We start from the raw sequence: 16,467 nt of genomic DNA, 5'->3' as shown, positions 1-16,467 counted from the left end.
TTGTCATGGTAACACAGCATAGGCCATGAAGCTGTATGTGATCAGTGGTGAAACGCTACACGTACAGTATCTTTATATAGTTTATTTTATATCATAATGGTTTCTTTGAGGTTTCCTGCTACAGTATCTTGACACACACTCAATTTAATTTGTAGCAGGCAATCAAAATTGAATGGAATTACAGTAATATCAGCAAGAAGGTGAAATGAAGTTGCAAAGTGAGATAGGTGCACACATTGAAGCACTTTGTGTAAGTTCATCTCTAGAAATGAAGATAAGTGTGTGCACCCTGGAGATAAATGAAGGAACACAAAAGTGCACACAGACACATAGATCATCAACTGACGACATAAAAGCGGAGGAATGGAGGGTAGGTCAACATAATAATAGAAATGGTATTCTTATACCATGGGGTTTACCGATAAGTATGACATAAGATAGTATGAAACAAACTCCGAAAAAAGTGATACAAGCCATTGTTGATTCTATATGTCAAACTTATAATTTATTCCTGAAGATGAACTAATAAAGTTCGAAATATAGAATCAACAATGGCTTGTATCACTTTTTTCAGAGTTTGTTTCATACTATCTTATGGTATTCTTATGTCGGTACGGATAACTATTCCAATTTTCAGTAGAAAGCTAATACCTAAAATTAAATAAAATAATATTAACATTAATTTTTTATATAAATTTATATATGATGGTGTCAGATCTTCAAATGAAATTTGAAAACCATTTTTAGAGTATCATTTTTTTGATATTTAAAGTAAGATACCTCTTATACATCAAACATCGGAGCTAAGTATTCTAGAAACAACTACTGTTATTATCAATACATATTCAAGATAATACATTTTCTTACACATTCGGAATAAATTATGATTACAAATTGATGAAAGTGCATTTTGACAAATTTTTGACGAAAGGTGACTAGATTAATAGGCGATATTGCAGCACAACTATTCAGAGGTAAAAATGGGTATCAACAAACCTTGCCTCATCTCTCTGGAACAACCTACCACCATAAAAAATGTGCACCCAACTCTTTCATTTAAGCTGAAATTAAAAACCTATCTTTTTCATTCCATGTAGTTTGTTCCATTTCAACTTTTGCCAACCGCTATCCTTTTTGTTTGTATACTTTCTGCACCTTTGATCATTCAGTTTAAAATTGGAGCGTTAAAATATTTGTATATTACTGTATTATTACTATTATGAATGGATATTCAATCTTTAAGGTGGGTAGATAAATAGGTGGGTAAATCAAATAAGCACCCAAGATATTTTCTTCCCTATGATTCATCTCCAATAAACACAATGACAGAAAGCATACTACTTTTATTGTGAGATATCTTTAATTGTGGGGCAAAAACCAATAAATGTATGGCACATATGTGTAACAATTACATTCTTCCCCTTTTAATATTAAATTATTTAATAATTTAACATTTCCATCAGAAGTCAGTTTTCAGCTCTCTACTATGGAACCACATTCGTCAAAACCTCCTTGGATTCAATTTGGAATGCCAAAACTCTGTAGGTTTATAGGGAAACTGTATTGATGAACCTTCAACAATTTAATTTACTGACACAACTAATTAGGTTATAGCTATGGTGGTCAGTATTGGACAATGGTAGCCAGCAATGAAGAATTATGACCAGCACAGGTTAATATTTGACCTAGTTGATCAGTATGAAATTAAGAGAGATCAGTTGGAGAAAATTAGAATTATAGAAATTGAGATCTTACAGGCAAAAAAAAAAAATATATATATAACTGGAACTCAGTTTTTTCTGGCTAATAAACCTAATTAATCGTAAATATTTGTATTGCTACTATCATTATTAAAATTACCATATAATTATTTCTGCCTTATTTTTCTTATTATTGACTTGTGTCTTTACTTTGGTCTGATTCTTTTCAACCTCCTCAAATAAACTAATGACAAGTAGACTATGGCATCATCAAATATAACCTCACCTTCATGGTATTTTACATGTAATTTTATCCTACCATATATTTCATACTAGAAAGGGAACGCAACAGTTCATGCTGGGAACGCAACAGTTCATGCTGATAACGCAATAGTTAGTAGTAGGAGTGCCACAGTTCATGGTGTGAAGCCAAATAAGTGCAACTGGAGTGCGACAGTTCATGCTGAGAAGATGAGTTCAAGGCTTATTTGGGAATTTCTCATTTTCCAAGTAATAACAAGGATTTGTTCAAGTGTGATTAACATGAATTTTTCATTCGTTTGCTATCTCACATCTTCGATGCCTAAGTTGCAATCTAAGCATAGAGATACTGTACATCCCTGGTCCATATTAGGCGGCCTGCGGGCCAAATTTGGCCCGCTGAGCCATTAAATCTGGCCAGTGTGAAAAAAATGAAATTAAAAACAGATAATAAAAAAGTAAAACATTTGATAAATAATTTTCCCATTATCAGTGAATACATAACCGCAACCATTGGGCCATGTCCACTAACAATATTTAAGGAACAATCACGCATTGCATAGAAGTTTAAAATGTGCATGATACAGTAGATTTGTACGCAACCCACCGTGATCTAAAAAATGTTTAACGACGACAATCAAAAAATGCCAAATATAGTATTGTAATTTGAAATACTCATGAAGGCTGCATCTGCCAATACTCCAACAAGGAGTGGAAATATTATTTCTGATAAGGAGCATCAAAAGGAAGGATGTGATGATTTTATTATTACCACTTATGATCTTCTACAGTGAGTACCTTTGATTATATATTATATTTTTTAATTTACATTACTAAAATTTCTTAATACACTGAATACAGTTTCTTATTGTTTTAACATTCTCTTTACCTTGCGACAAAGGCGACTACAGTGTAAACAAAATAATGTTACAGAATTTTAATGTTTGCAGCACTAATATTGTTGTGTAGCACAATAAAAAGTAGAATTTTAAATTACCAAAAACATTATACTAAGTTTTATGAATCAGATACTATCGTGGCCTGTAAGCTCAACTCGAAAAAAATATTTTGGCCCTTTAAATAAATTAACTAAGAACCAGGGGTATACATAAATGGTGATATAATTATAATGGCAAAATACTTACAATGCGCATAACAAGAAAATTAAAAACATAAACCAAAAGAAAAGGAATCAAGTTCAGAATTAAAATTATGAGAAAGATGGGATTTGAACTGAGATTTGACGAAGATCAAGAGTCACACATAATATCAGGTAGTTGGTTCCAAAGTTTCGGAGCAGCAACAATAACGATCACCATAGGTTTTACGCTGTACTGAACAACAGGCAATGAGTAGAGAAATCAGGATATTTAGACCATACATTTTAACAGGCAATCTAACAGCTGTATATAGTAGTCTTTCTTTATTCTTAGTTATTAATTTGTATGTTTATTAATATGTATTTTTTTTTTGTAATAGTAACATAGTTAATGTGCATTTTTTTTTGCAATCATTGTATTGTAATACAAAGAGTTTGGCCATGTGCTATTGTTTTTGTATATAAATAAATAAATATAAAAAATTATGGAAAGCTTTTCTAATACCATGAAAGTATTGGTCTCTCAAGTGTTTACGATTCTGTAGAACATGGCTTGTTAAAACTACCAACTTAGAAGAATTATTGCTTCGGAAAATCTACACGTAAACAAACAACTTTCTCACAAAAATATCACCTTAACATACTCATTTCCTATAAGTGATTTATCACAGAATGTGGCTATTTGGCAAACACCTGCAAATCTGACAGGTAGTATAATAGCCTGTAGAAACCCAACGTCATCACCTGATGACGTGTTGTCACATCAAAACATGTGTTTAAATATTATATAGTTAAAGTATTATAAAATATAAATAAAAGGCTTGAGAAACAATACAATACAATAAACATCATTAAAGGTGGTTTTGAAATTCAACTTAATTGTTTTACAACATCTCTAAGCATTTTAAACCAGCAGGTTATATTCCAAAGCTTTGATGCTTATTATAGGAAAACTCTTTCCTGGTATATTGCTCAATAAAGAAAAAAAAAGTATGGTAATGAATTATCAATGTGGGTTCACAGAAAATGACAACACAAACTCGCAAGAATGCAATTGTAAAAGGTTTTATTTATATCAAAATATTTCCAATAAATTGATAGTAGTAAAGTTACTCTGTGTCAGACACGTCCTGCTATTACGAGCAGTCATTTGTTTCAACCATTAAAACTACAATGTATTGAAGGTCTGTTTCAATATTAGTCTCAGGATATTTATTCAAAATGTCACTAAAGTATGTTCACTGAATTGTAATAGTTATTACATTTAATACTAACATTCAAAATCACAGCAAGATCTACAATGTACAATAGCTTGCACCACCAATTAAGGTAAATTGATCATAACCACAAAGACAAATTCCAAACAAAATCCAAAAAAAGTTTATACAAAACGAAACCAAACTTTCCTAAATTATACGAAATGTAGGGCTTACAACAACATGGCTCAATGTCAAGTAGTGGCTCTAAATATGACACTACCTGAAACAAATTATATTTTTAAAATCATTAGAATCAATAAAGACTCTAAATTTATGATGATCATCATCATTTTCAATACTTTTTAGGTCTTTCTAATTCAAGTGAGTAGGAACTTCTCAGTGGGCTACATGGGTATAAGCACCTATGGACATGATGTAAAGCGGTTTCCCACTACTTGTTGCTACCAGCCCATATGACAAAACACATTAAGTAAGCAGCAGGTTTCAGTTATGATCTGCATCAACTTTATGGAAAGCACATTTTAAACAGGCAAACAAAGAATTAAGACCGATTTCAACTTGACACGGTAATGGCACGCAGCCGGGGTATTAAAAATAGAACCTATTAAAATCCTATACGCTTTGTTGCGTAAAAGCATACGGTGATGATGCTCCTGTGGATTATAACTAATCCTAAATTGCTCAAATAATTTTATTCGGCTTATTTATAGGTGATATTTTCTTTGTTACTAAGCCAAAATATATTTTTACATGTATACTACAAAAGTTTTAATAAACCTCTTTGGTCATCATCAAAGCCAGCCTTGATGATCAGTGAAGTTGATCAAAACTTCAAAAAAGCAATTAATTTTGTCTTTCTTATTGGAAGCTAATTAATAACTTGTTCAATCTTTTGAAACAAGCTACTTAATTTTATAACTCTATTTTTTTTTTAGGGATAATCATATTTCATTACAGATGATATATATTTCAACAACATGAATTTGATTAATGTTTTGGCATTTTTCAATCAAAATCTGAAAGTAATGAATGATTAATTCTTATGAATAATCATAGGTCAGGAATTACTGATTCTAGCTTTGGAGCCTTTCCCTTATTCCGATAATGGCTTGAATTATGAAAATAAACCTCTGATGGCTTTGGAAATAACCAAGGATCAATTGCCTAGATACCCATATCTTTAAATCTGGAAATGTTACATGAATTAAAAGTAGTGTAAAAATCCTCAATGCTGCTTCCTAAGTCAAAGGTACTACCACAGAAAAAGACTTATTGTTAAAATCCTATATTAGAAATCTTCTGAAAAAAAAACAAAAACCATAGAGCTGCGATAAATTAATACCAAGTGTTCGACATAGGCCTATCTGTAATTTTGCAACAAACATTCTTGTGAGAAAATTGTGTGTTTAATAGTGATTACCGGTAAGCAGTATGACAATTATTCAAAATAAAAATAACAATAAAAAGCAACGTAGCACTTACTGTATTGAGAGCAATGTCACATTTTGTGGTGCTTTATTCAAGAGTGGCAGTTACTGTATTTAAGAACTGCGCTTATTAAATCATTTTCTATAGTACCAAAAACAAGTGTCTCCTTATCACATTCTCTTTATGTGGTTCTGGTTTAGATTCGGGCAGTTGTTCAGATATTCCCTATTGATATTCATCATAAAAAAAAGCATACAAAGGAAGGGATGTTTGCATATGCCAGATTGCAGTGTGGACAGACTCCACAGGCAAATTGTATTTTGAACATTTATATTCTGTTAAGCAAAAACACATAAAATTAACATCAAACAATATTTAGCTCAAGAATACTATTATTAGTATTTTTGGTCTAAATATAAAAATAGGCTCCCAGCAGGAGGGTGTGTCTATGTATACTAATAAAGTATCCACATGCAATTCGGTTATCAGGAAATGTGTGGTGTATTTTTTTATGACTTTTCTATAGTAATAAGGTAATTAATATGACACATGACCCATCACGCACCTCCACAGGATTTACCCCTTCCGCCATTTTTAACTGCCAGATCATAACATAGTGTCTTTTCCCCCGATGGGGTATGACACAAACACAGTACTAATATGGTATTGACTGAAATCCATTAAATGTCTTAAATAATCATCAATAAAAACCACAAAATATTGATATTATAGTAAAATAATAATTATTATAAAAAAATATATATTGCTAATATTTTTTCTTATATTTTAGGCTACACATTTCTATTTTTTCACATTCTAAGCTGCTTCACATAACATTTTTTGTGAACGTGTCAGAAGCCTGTGATTGTTATTTTGATTAGTGTAAGCAAAATTTTATATATTTGGCTTGACAGCACTAGCCCCTATGAAAAACTAAAAGTTTTTTGAAAAAAGTTCTTTAATTTTAAGCCACCGGCTGCCACTACGATATTGTAAGATACAACAAATCCAATCTTTTCCCCTCAAAATTAATTAAAATAAAGTATCTATTAGTCCAATTATTGAACTGTCAAATCACATTCTTAGTATAGCATAATGATGTGACCTTGGGTGAGTGCCCAAGGGTTGCAGTAAATTACTATTTACTTGAAGAACTTGCATTTTTTTTATTAGTCAATTTCTAAAATTTAAATTAAATTTAATTTAATTAAATATAACAGTAGTGATTAATATATTAATTTTGCTGCAAGTAAGTTCACAATCAAATCTCCAATATGCTAAAAATATATGTGCAGCATAATAAGGTAGATTTATATAGTGTCATATAGATGACTAGAGTTTGTAGTATCAGTAGCATTTCATCGTATTGGTATAAAAGGTGCATCTAAAGTGATTTGTAAACAAAGCTATGGATGGAGGTTGATTTTTTTTCATATGAATCGGTTTCCAGGGTGCACCGTAGTGCTGCGAATATAAAGGTAAAGGTAGGAAATAACCTGTAAATGATCTGTATCATCAGATGATTAAATAATAATTGTATACCTGTAGAAATATTGCACCTGAATATAGAAAAGCTTTCCGTTGATTCCGAGGGGATTAGCCGCCAAACTGAAAGTGAACAACATTTAAATGCTCTTTCCTTCACGGAACAGCAATATTTAAATTACATTGCTACACAAAGTAAAGTGTTGAACTTGGGACAAAATTGATATCCATGCATCCAGAACATAACCGAAATGTCAACTTGACTGAACTGTTAAAACTGTTTTCCATCAGGACACATTGCATTTAGCCTTTTTAAGTACATTAGGATTAATACATAGGATCTGGGATTATACATATTTTTCAGTTGAACTGTATTTGCCTGGCCTCGTCCACTATTCCTAATGAGTTCAACTACATCAACAGATCAGTGATATGACAAGAAAGGAAATCATTCATGGTCTATTTACCATCTAGGTTGGTATGATGATCTCCACTAACGACCCTGCATTCACTAATTAACTCCATCTGTGATGGATATTAAAACTGATAATTACCAAAAACAAGCAGTTCCACAAATTAAAAAACTGATGTGAATATATGTAATTAATAACTTATTAAATATATAACAATTGAAAATATTGCTCATGGAAATGCAATAGTGCATAAACTATTATGTATTTCATTATTAATGTTTCTATATTACAGAAATACTGTGATAAAAACTTAATATAATAAAAAACAAAATTAGTCTAACATAATATTCGAAAAAATATTTACAGTATTTGTTTATTTATTATTTTAATCCAACATATATCTGGAGATGGTAGGTCAAGGAGAAAATTAACTCATATTCCCAATGAGATTCACCAACCATTTAAAAAAAAAAAACACAAGCAGTTAATATGTTATTCTGATAAATGTTAATTCTGAAAAAAATTAACACAAACAACAATAAAGGTGGCAAGGCCTCCCCGACGGTGGGGACTGTAGCCCCCCCAACTCCCCGTGGCACCACCACTGCTATGGAAAATGGAAGACTTAAAAGCATTGAAAGAAAGAAGCTAGTTGTCTAAAATCCAAGGGAAGAATATCCCATTAATTAACTTCAATGAAATACAGTTTGAAACAAATCTGTTTTCATTGATTAACAGAGTTAAATACACTTCAGAAAAGCCTGCTCATACACGGCCGTTTGAAGGTAGGGTTTGATAGAGCCTTGAGAATTAATTTGCAATCATCATTTTAATACATTATCATTGATTGGTTTATAAGTAATTGTAATGGCTATTAATAAAAGACACAAATTAATAAGTGCACTTATGAATTAAATTGCTTTTAGAATATAAATATTTGCAGTACGCAAGTTCTTCATGGTTGTATGATGATGTGATTCCCAGCAGGATGAAAATGATTTATGAAAATGTGAAATATCTTAAGGTGGCAGTTTTGAATGTTTTCAAATATATTTAGCTTGACCTAGCATTAATCATAAGGAATTTATTAATGGTGACTTTTGTTCAGTAAAAGCATACCTAATCCTAAACAAGGCAGTCATTATACAAGACAACATGAAGATTAAAAACAACGGATTGTATAATGTGGAATGTAAAGTTAAAATGTCAAATACAACAAGTATTTTCATATTTGGACATAATTATTTTATTTTATTTTTTTTTTGGAAAATTGGACATGGTAATTAAGTATTAATGGAAGTCAAAAATAACCTTACACATGGATTAATTAAGCAGACTCTGCCTTTAAGCAACATACAGTATAGCTTATCTACACTACATTGTATCAATATTTAGCCTATTTGCTCTTTCCTGAACATAGTTTGATTAGTGCTTTATTTCAATTTAAAAATCATAACAAAATTATGCTCCCTAACTTCATTAAATAAAACACAATAGGAGTTACCATTGTAATTCCACAATAAAGTAAGCCAGATTAATTTGAGTCATTTATTTCGCTATGGCTACACTATTCTTGCTGGTAGCATCGGTTGAGTTCGCAAATAGTTGTAAATGAATTAATAATCCAAAGACAAATTCTAATAGCCAGTAAATACCCCAGGCACAAATTAATTAATAATTCAAATTGTCTGTTGAAATTGAATTTGAAGTCCTAATGAAGTTACAACTTTTTATAGTGTAAACATGGTCTCGGTATGTTACAATGAAGCTAATTTGTGATTCAGGCAGATTAATATATTGGTTATTCTAATTTCATAAATGGTATTGTCTGATGCAAAAAAAGGATGGCAAACAGTATTTGCATACAGTACATGCTGCATACATACAGTTAATGCCATAATGACAAAATGTACATATCCTGAGGTTTCCATTCATGGGATTGGTACAGACCAGTGGAATTTCTATCTAGGTGTATTGATATGGGACAGAGGCCCATAGGAGGGAAAAAATGAAGGATAAGTTGGGATAAGTGAGGAAGAGCTAGTTCGAGAAAAATGTAGTACAAGGTGATATTAAACTACTGTACTAGCACCTAGGGGGTAGGTGAGAGGCCATCTTCGTTTAGGGGGGTCATGATCCCCCATATATACATCACTGGTATAGACTTTACCAGTCTTAGTGTAGACTTATCCTCTACATACATGATAATACTGTACTGTACCTGCAATAAATACATGCTCACCCATTTTATATTTCCACTCCATCACCTTCCTCTTACTCTTACTTTTATAGTATGCAACAAATCAAATGAACCAACTTCACATTCCTCCTACTGACAATTGGTAGACTTACTACTAACATGAATCATCACAACCCTAACCTACAGTTCCTTCAGGTTTTTGCCTGAAGCTTGTATTAAGTGTTTTACCATTTCTAGGAATTAACTATAAAAATGTCCTTCCTCGTTCCAAAGAAAGATATTTATTCATTTTCATTTTTTCATCCTTATAGATGTGTTCTTAATTGCAGAATGCCACCTTGATGCCTCTCATAAAACACAAGTAAATTTGCTAAACCATGGTAACACAATGTAATACCAGTGGAAGACTTCATCATCCAATGTAAATAATAACAACCATGTTTTTTTTAACAGAGGAGGAATTCAAATGTTGATAGAAGAGGAGTTTTTTCAAGAAGGACAAAGATACTAAATGCATCAACAGGAAACATATTTTGTGCACAGAATAAAATAATGTAGGCAAGAAGACAATATTATCAGAGCAAAGTTGTTTAGGAATAAGCCGCAGGCTTATTGCACTATTTTTTTTAATTGGCTACTGTATGGGATCATTTTACATGGAGTAAGTTTTAGTAGTATCCTACTGTATATTGCAAAAAAAGAAGATAATGCAAATTTAAGTCATTGTATTGCAGATGCCTCTGGGATACTTTTCATTAATGTCCCTTAATTTATACAAATGTGTATTCAATGTTTTTGCAAAGACAAAATAGGAAAATTTTATTAAAGAAAAATATGCCAACAAACTAGTTTAAATTTATTTCTCAAATTAATCAAATAAAGCATGTATTGTGAAGCAAAAAATTAAAATTTGAAACAAAAATTTTAGACACACTACTTTCAATTAGACATATACAATATCGTACTGACAATGGGAAACTATCTCTTCTTACACATACTGTATATGCAACCTCGTCACTCACTGGGGACTATTCTACTAGTGCATTAGTATTCAGCATTGACACATTTCTATGTTCAACATATTGAAGAATCACATTTTATTATGTAGGCCTACACATTTCCAACTATGGAGTGTGAGGACATAAATTTAGATGAAGTGCATTGACCAAGAATATGCTGATAGTGAGCATGGGATTCAAATGTGTGAAATTTCAGTATGTCAAACCAAATGGCTGTACCAAACACAATATGATAAATGAAACTTACAATATTATTTAAAAACTTTGAGATAGTATATTGATGTATCCTGTATCTTCAATCAACATCACCTAATAACTGTCATAGTTAAAAAAATATATACATAATATTAAATTATAAGCATTTAGCTACTTTAAATTATCAATTTAAAAAACACAGTAATTTAAATAAACTTAATACATGCTTTGAGAAATTTAAAGATTGTATGTTTTGCCATAATGAATAGTTTTAATATGTCACAAAGCACACACTGAAGGACTACTTACACCCAGAATGAAAATACGGATAAAGAAATCATTACAACAAATCTTATCATAATTGAATTAAATGCTACTGTACTCTGAATATATATATATGCTTTTAAATATAGTTCAATGCAGGATTTGATTTCAATCTATCAAATTGTGTTTTCATCAGCCTCCAGTATTTGTTTGTGAAAGTATAATCAATTTAGAAGCTGTCCACTTCAATTTTGTTATAACTGCTGCTCAGTTCCTACGCCACTTTCCTTGTCCAACAACATGGTTTATTAAAAGGCCAGGAAAAGGTGTAAGAAAGGAGAGTGTTTACAAATTATAGGATTTTTCTACACCTTCTAATGGAATTCATTTTAAACTTTACCTGCCAAAACGTGGAGGTCCTCCATGAGAAGCACACATAAGAATCAAGGTCAATATGTTAGAAGAAAAATATTTAGTTTTACTTTGTGGAAAAAGAGCCCAATTCAGGAAATGATACTTCACATACAGTTACACTTGCACAAAGAAAGGAAGACATGACAAGTTCTATTTTACTAGTCACCGGCAACAATAAACGTCCGGCGACCCCGCAAAATATCTTGGCCACACTATCTTTGGCCGCGACCCACAGTTTGAATACCAGGGCCGAAGAACACCTAAATGACTGGAAATTTAAATAGAAAATTCACAAATTATAGGTTTCAGAAATCCATTAAATACGGCTTCGCTACTTACAGGCTTCACAACAAAACAGGGGCCTTAATGAGCGTCAGCGTAAGACTCGCTTTGATCGGAAACATAGTTCCTTCCCATCGCAAGCATAGCCCCCTCCCAATTGCAAATCCTACCTACAGGCCTGCAAACTACTGTATGCAACGGCTGAAAATATGCTTTATTTTTTTCTTTATAATCCGTAAAGCATGTTTATTATTGGGCCTATGCAATTATTCAAGGATGTTTTGAATGTGGTACTTTACCAGTTATCATGCTACTTAAAACCCTAAACTATTTGGTAGTGCCAGTTATGGAGGCAGTACCACTGCTAGAGAGAGGTTGAAGGAGAACTCAACTCATTCCTTAGGGAAAAAAATATCATATGCAAGTTTTACAGAATATGAGGCTGTAAGATCGATTACTAGCCTTAAGCATTCAAAATCACGAAATTGCTAGAGCTTCCGGGGACTTTGCCCCCTGGACCTCCTTCAAAGGTTGTGGGACATCACCTTCCATTGCCGTTACCAAATTTGTTTTGTGATGATTTTACACAAGCAATTAATAAGAGATCATAAGGCAAGAAATGTTAAATGAAGTGTCTTTTGGCAAAATATTAAATAAATCTTATGATGCAATAATTGTAATGAATTTAGTTTCAATATTGTGCAATAGTACAATTAAAAATAGAATCTACATAGAATTTAAAATTGCTGAAAGGGGAAGGGGGGGTCTTCGGCCACAGCATCTCAGAGTTTCACCTTAGGTCCATAAAGTACAAGTTGCTTGCAACTCAAAGACTATTTTTGGTCCATGTGATCAACTCTAAAAATAATTTGGCCCTTTAAATTTAAATTAATTAAGAACCAGGGCTGTAGGCATTTCCACTTATCCCTTCATAATTTCCTTGATAGATTTTTATGCAGATTTGTATCAGATCCATTGTAATCACTCAATTTTGATGTTGTTTTTCTTTTTACTTAAATTTCTATTTGTTTCAATTTTGCTTTTTTGTCGAGTATTGACTGTGTGTCTTTTTGTGTTTTCCTCCTTTTTTCTTTTCTCAATTTGATGATTTTGAAGAATTTTATTTAATTGTCACAGTAATTATCGTTATTATTTTTTTATATAGATAGATTATAAATTTTGATGTATTTTTATATTTTTAATAATTGTTGCAATAATAATCATATTTTTATATAGATTTTTTATATTTATATTGATGTATTTTTTCATTGAATGTTTTTGTATGTCTTTTCAAATTGTAATACTAACCATTTCGGCCTTGGCTGCTGTTTGTAATTTCATGTTTTTTTTATACCGAATAAATAAAATAAAAATAAATAAAACAATTAATAGTTCATCTTCGTAGGTCTATGGTTTATTTAAGCCACACTTGTTTATTTTGAATCATCAATTCGGAAATACTAAAGTGATTGATTTGATTGATTTATTTTCAATTTGCGTCTGGTCCCCCTTTGCTCTTTTAACACGCATTCTCATTGGCTTAGATTAGCAGTTTGGCCTTTTACAACATTATAGCTAGGGACAGTAATTGACTGCACATTGACTAATTGGTTGTGAATCTGTAAGCAACTATGGGTTTAATAAGGACTAAAAACCACGCCACTAGAAATTGCTCACTGGCTGCTGGACATAGGATTAATTAATTAATTCCATGCCGAAGAACGGTTCTTTGAGAATCCATTTTCTTTGAAAGAACAGTTCTAGATTTAATTTTCTTTAGCAGAAGAAAGTAAAATGTATTAATTTACATTTATTACATTTTAATAAACAACAAGAACATTTAATGTGGTAGGATCTGTAATTAGCTTGAATGTAAAAATAATTGTTTTGCAATGTTTTTGATTCTATTATTCTGATAATATTGTTCAATACTGCATAATTTAACTGAATTTGCATTTGATACTTTAAGATTTCAATATAATTTTTTCAGGGTTTGTACATTATTAATTTCATCATTTTGTTCTTCATTGTTACTGTAATTGTCTTAATAAAGAATTAATGAATACAAACTCACCTCAGAGGATGTGAACTCAATTAAGAACTAATTGATTTGAATTTTAGTACCAAACTCAGAAAACTAATTAAGTTTTCCCATCTAATAACAGCAGCTTCTCCTTTTGAAAAAGAATGCCACATCCCTTTTTATGGCCAATATTTTGCGCTGTTCATTTATAAATACAATCTATATAGTAGTTAAGACTGAAAAATAGGATCTATGCACAATATAATAATACTCTTCCCAATGTGATTAGGAATGTGAATGTGATCTAAATATAAATACTTTGTGCATTTAAAAATTGGTTCACACATTTTATAAATGTGAGGCTTCCTTGCACATTTTGCGAGGAATTCGTGTATTTTTAACATGAACTCAAAATATCACTGTGGATTACACATAGTTTCATCTGCACACTTTTTTTTGTAACTTTCATGTAATTTTTCTATTTATGTAGGCTAGATTTATTCTCATGAGAAAAAAATACTTCTGAAAAAATGGGCAATGAAGACAACCATTTGTTTCAAAGAGGGAAGGTACATGGACCAGTAATTTCAGGCATTTGAAACAAAAAATTAATTTTTGAAAGAAAGATAAAAAGTAAAACTTACACAATACTTGGAATTATTCCACATATTTTGTTGATTACGAACCTAGATTTGTACCTCTTGGTGGATGGAAGAACCATCAATCAGAATTCAACTGAACAAATTTGTTGGCACATGGATGCAGGAGCTGTTGGTTAAGAAGTCACCAGACGTACAACTGCTAGTCATCTTTCTAGATGGCACTCTTCTTCTTTCCTGGTGGTGCCATGTTACACATGTGTCATCATACTCTGTGGTTTATGGAGTAATATCATTTTCATGTTTTCAATAACAGGGCCAGCGTCTAAGTAGGCAAAGCAAAAATTCCTTTAATGACACACTATATGGACTATTCCATTCTGAAATGGGGCTGTTCAATGATCCATGGAAAATTTAACTTTAAGCATAAAAACAGCCTTCAATAATTTACAATGCAAAATACAATTGCTTAGATGTTCATACAGTAATACTTAATCTAATAAACTAAGTATTTTACATATAAAAGCAATATTTACTGTATACAGAATATTTTAAAATCTAATATAATTAATCTAAGTAAAAAACTATTATGTTTAAAAGAGTGCTGACATCATTATTAGGATTAATGTACATATTTACATATGAAAGCAATAAATTAAACCATTTGTATACTTTACATACTTTTAGTTTGACAGACAAGATTTAATGTTTAATTAACATTGAATCTCCAAGGAAAAGTATAGAATGTAGTTATAAATATTCAAATCATATCTAAAATTACTTTAAAATTTTGCTATTCCCTCAACAGTGCACATATGTACAACAAAATATGTGTCTTGAGATACTTTCCATGTAGGTTATGGGCTCTTGATCTAGAAATACAAACATCGAATGGAATGGAAAAGTATTTTTGTTATGTATGGAAATCAATAAATGTCAGAATCTGATATTTGAGGATAAGTGCTAATGGATTTAAAATACACAAGTGGATGATTAACTAAAAACTAAAGTATAATCAGGGAATATAAAATACCAACACACAGGACAGAAGCTCTAAAATTACAAATGTTTATCTGTCTCTCTTTCCATTTCCTTCCTTTTTTCCTTTCTTAAAAATACAAATTTATTTAATTTCATTTATTTTTATAAAAAGATGAAAAATACATTAAAATAAAAAGGAAGAAAAATTCTTTCAATACCTAGACGACCCATTAAGCCTACGTGTTATAAAATAAGGGGGTCTGAGGCCAAGTGAATTGTTGTACTAAAGAGAATATACTGTATACATTTATAAAATACCTGAATTATTTCCAATAGTGTCCAGAGGCCATGGGAATTGTTGTAATAAGAATGATAAAATACCTGAACTATTTCCAAAGAGGTCCACAAACCAGTAAAATAGTTGAACCAAAGAGAATAACAGTTATCATAACTAATATAACATAAGTCATGGTAATAAAAATACAAAATACTATAATTTAGAATCTTAAATATCTGACGAAAAGATTAACATACGAAACATCTACTGTACATAGCAGCAGAAGAAAAAAAAATTACTAGCGTTTCCATATATTACAGTAGAAGCTATATAGGTCACACATCATTACGATATTAACGCATCATTAATACATTGATTATTCATGACCAAATGCATATCAATCGACCAACATTAAGATTTTTGTTTTTGTTTTGATAAATGACTTAACATCAACATTTTAGGTATCAAAAAAATATGTACAATTTATTCTTTGTGAACCATAACTACAGTAATTACTTTACCTCACCTGTCCCTGACAACAACTATTATTATAAATTATTGTTTACATATTCTCTGTATCTATTTTGATGGTCAAATTATAAATGAA

At 31.0% G+C, this 16,467-nt stretch overlaps 1 protein-coding gene across 2 annotated transcripts in view; it reads right to left on the bottom strand.

The window, feature by feature from the left end:
• Positions 1 to 14,927, bottom strand: part of LOC117124042 (adenylate cyclase type 2-like) — a 55,847-nt gene extending 40,920 nt beyond the window's left edge. Inside the window, exons 1-2 of one of the 2 annotated variants that reach the window (XM_033270163.1) lie at positions 14,648 to 14,927; positions 11,073 to 11,141 (exon numbers count right to left, since the gene is read on the bottom strand). The gene's annotated coding sequence lies outside the window, so the exon portion shown is untranslated. The remainder of the gene's footprint in view (positions 1 to 11,072; positions 11,142 to 14,647) is intronic. The other variant, XM_033270162.1, reaches the window with a different exon arrangement.
• Between the last annotated feature and the right edge of the window lie 1,540 nt (positions 14,928 to 16,467).

The sequence above is a fragment of the Anneissia japonica genome, unplaced genomic scaffold (assembly GCF_011630105.1).
Source record: "Anneissia japonica isolate Jap-2015-1 unplaced genomic scaffold, ASM1163010v1 scaffold522_len1101056_cov227, whole genome shotgun sequence".
NCBI classification, from domain to species: domain Eukaryota; kingdom Metazoa; phylum Echinodermata; class Crinoidea; order Comatulida; family Comatulidae; genus Anneissia; species Anneissia japonica.
The sequence above is the reverse complement of the archived record's forward strand: the minus strand, read 5'-3'. Positions and strand labels throughout refer to the sequence as shown.